Source organism: Arachis stenosperma, chromosome 10 (assembly GCF_014773155.1).
Source record: "Arachis stenosperma cultivar V10309 chromosome 10, arast.V10309.gnm1.PFL2, whole genome shotgun sequence".
Classification (NCBI taxonomy): domain Eukaryota; kingdom Viridiplantae; phylum Streptophyta; class Magnoliopsida; order Fabales; family Fabaceae; genus Arachis; species Arachis stenosperma.
In genome coordinates this window covers 86,900,070-86,903,463 of record NC_080386.1, presented here as the reverse complement: position 1 = coordinate 86,903,463, position 3,394 = coordinate 86,900,070, and the positions used below count along the sequence as shown (strand labels likewise).

The window sequence follows — 3,394 nt, the reverse complement described above, 5'->3', positions numbered from 1 at the left end:
CTCTTTTCCTCTGACATTTCAAGGAATCTCTATACTGTGACATAGAGGATTCCACACTTTCTTTTTCTCTTCTCTTTCATATGAGCAGGAGCAGAGACAAAGGCATTCTTGTTGAAGCTGACCCTGAACCCGAGAGAACCTTGAAGAGAAAGCTAAGAGAAGCCAAGGCACAACTCTCTTTAGAGGACCTGACCGAATTCTTCAAGGAAGAAGAACACATGGCAGCCGAAAACAACAACAATGCCAACAATGCAAGGAAGGTGCTGGGTGACTTCACTGCACCTACTCCTGATTTCTATGGGAGAAGCATCTCTATCCATGCCATTGGAGCAAACAACTTTGAGCTTAAGCCTCAATTAGTTTCTCTAATGCAACAGAATTGCAAGTTTCATGGACTTCCAATGGAAGATCCTCATCAGTTCTTAGCTGAATTCTTGCAAATCTGTGACACAGTCAAGACTAATGGGGTTAACCCTGAGGTCTATAGACTGATGCTATTCCCTTTTGCTGTAAGAGACAGAGCTAGAATATGGTTGGATTCTCAACCTAAAGAAAGCCTGGACTCTTGGGAAAAGCTAGTCAATGCCTTCTTGGCAAAGTTCTTTCCACCACAAAGATGGAGTAAGCTTAGAGTGGAAGTCCAAACCTTCAGACAGAAGGATGGAGAATCCCTCTATGAAGCTTGGGAAAGATACAAACAATTAATCAGAAGATGTCCTTCAGACATGCTTTCTGAATGGAGCATCATAGGTATTTTCTATGATGGTCTCTCTGAACTATCCAAGATGTCTTTGGATAGCTCTGCTGGAGGATCTCTTCATCTGAAGAAGACGCCTGCAGAAGCTCAAGAATTGATTGAAATGGTTGCAAATAACCAATTCATGTACACTTCTGAAAGAAATCCTGTGAACAATGGGACTAGTCAGAAGAAAGGAGTTCTTGAGATTGACACTCTGAATGCCATATTGGCTCAGAACAAGAGATTGACTCAACAAGTCAATTTGATTTCTCAAAGTCTGTCTGGAATGCAAAATGCACCAAGCAGTACTAAGGAAGCTTCATCTGAGGAAGAAGCCTATGATCCTGAGAACCCTTCAATGGAAGAGGTGAATTACCTAGGAGAACCCTATACCTACAATTCTTCATGGAGAAATCACCCCAATTTCTCATGGAAGAATCAAGAGAGACCTCAACAAGGTTTCAATAACAATAATGGTGGAAGAAACAGGTTTAGCAATGGCAAGCCTTTTCCATCATCTTCTCAGCAACAGACAGAGAGTTCTAAGCAGAATACTTCTGACTTAGCAACAATGGTCTCTGATCTAATAAAGACCACTCAAAGTTTCATGAATGAAACAAGGTCCTCCATCAGAAATTTGGAAGGACAAGTGGGTCAGCTGAGCAAGAAAGTTACTGAACTCCCTCCTAGCACTCTCCCAAGTAATACAGAAGAAAATCCAAAAGGAGAGTGCAAAGCCATAGACATGGCCGAATATGGAGAGGAAAGAGAGGAGGAGGACGCCACTGAGGAAGACCTCAGTGGGCGTGTACCAATCTTCTCTGAGTTCCTCAATGAGGAACAATGGGAATCTGAGGCTCAAAATGAGACCATAGAGATTCCATTGGACTTACTTCTGCCATTCATGAGCTCTGATAAGTACTCTTCCTCTGAAGAGGATGAGTATGTCACTAAAGAGCAAGTTGCTAAATACCTTGGAGCAATCATGAAACTAAATGACAAGTTATTTGGAAATGAGACTTGGGAGGAAGAACCACCTTTGCTCACCAAAGAACTGGATGACTTGTCTAGGCAGAAACTGCCTCTAAAGAGGCAAGATCCTGGGAAGTTTTCTATACCTTGTACCATAGGCACCATGACCTTCAAGAAGGCCTTGTGTGACTTAGGGTCAAGTGTAAACCTCATGCCCCTCTCTGTAATGGAGAAATTAGGGATCCTTGAGGTGCAAGCTGCAAGAATCTCATTAGAGATGGCAGACAATTCAAGAAAACAAGCTCATGGACTTGTAGAGAATGTTTTGGTGAAGATTGAGGACCATTACATCCCTACTGACTTCATAGTCCTAGAGACTGGGAAGTGCATGGGTGAATCCATCATCCTTGGCAGACCCTTCCTAGCCACAGCGAAGGCTGTGATTGATGTTGATAGAGGAGAGTTGATCATTCAAGTGAATGAAGAATCCTTGGTGTTTAAGGCCCAAGGACATCCCTCTATCATCATGGAGAGGAAGCATGAAGAGCTTCTCTCAAAACAGAGCCAAGCAGAGCCCCCACAGTCAAACTCTAAGTTTGGTGTTGGGAGGCCACAACCAAACTCTAAGTTTGGTGTTGAACCCCCACATTCAAACTCTAAGTTTGGTGTTGGGAGGTTCCAACACGGTTCTGAGTATTTCTGAGGCTCCATGAGAGTCCTCTGTCAAGCTAATGACATTAAAGAAGCGCTTGTTGGGAGGCAACCCAATGTTTTATGGTTAACTATTTTCTTTTGTTATTTTATTTTTTTTTTTAGGTTGATGATCATAAGAAGTCACAAAAACAATGAAAAAAGCAAAAACAGAATGAAAAACAGGAAGAAAAACAGCACACCCTGGAGAAGAAGAAGCTGGCGTTCAGACGCCAGTAATGCTAGCTGTTGGTCGTTTAACGCCCAGTCTGGCACCATTCTGGGCGTTTAACGCCAGAAAGGGGCACCAGACTGGCGTTAAACGCCAGTAAAGGGCAACAACCTGGCGTTAAACGCCAGGAATGGGCACCAGCCCGGCGTTTAACGCCAGAAATAGCTCAAAACGTGATTTTGAGCAACATTTGGTGCAGGGATGACTTTTCCTTGACACCACAGGATCTGTGGACCCCACAGGACCCCACCATCACTCTCTCTCTTCTTCCCCCATTCACCAATCACCTCAATACCTCTTCCCCAAAAAAACCCTTCACCTATCAAATCCCATCTTTCTCTTCACCACTCACATCCATCCTTCATAAATCCCCACCAACCTCACCCTTCAAATTCAAACCACTTTCCCTCCCAACCCACCCTCCATGGCCGAACCATTACCCCCCTCTCTCCTATAAATACCCTTCTTCAACCCTTCATTTTCACACAACCTAAACACCCTTTCTTACCCTTCTTGGCCGAACACACCACCTTCCCCCTCTTCCTCATTTCTTCTTCTTCTACTCTCTTCTTTCTTCTTTTGCTCGAGGACGAGCAAACATTTTAAGTTTGGTGTGGTAAAAGCGTTGCTTTTTCATAACCATTTATGGCATCCAAGGCCGGAGAAACCTCTAAAAAGAGGAAAGGCAAGGCAAAAGCTTCCACCTCCGAGTCATGGGAGATGGATAGATTCCTCTCAAGGGTGCATCAAGTCCACTTCTA

The 3,394-nt window shown here is 43.8% G+C and overlaps 1 non-coding gene across 1 annotated transcript; it reads right to left on the bottom strand.

Annotated features, from left to right (window-relative positions):
• Positions 1–623: 623 nt before the first annotated feature.
• LOC130958970 (small nucleolar RNA R71) lies at positions 624–731 on the bottom strand. The gene has a single exon (XR_009078068.1). It is a non-coding gene; the product is annotated as a small nucleolar RNA R71 (small nucleolar RNA).
• Between the last annotated feature and the right edge of the window lie 2,663 nt (positions 732–3,394).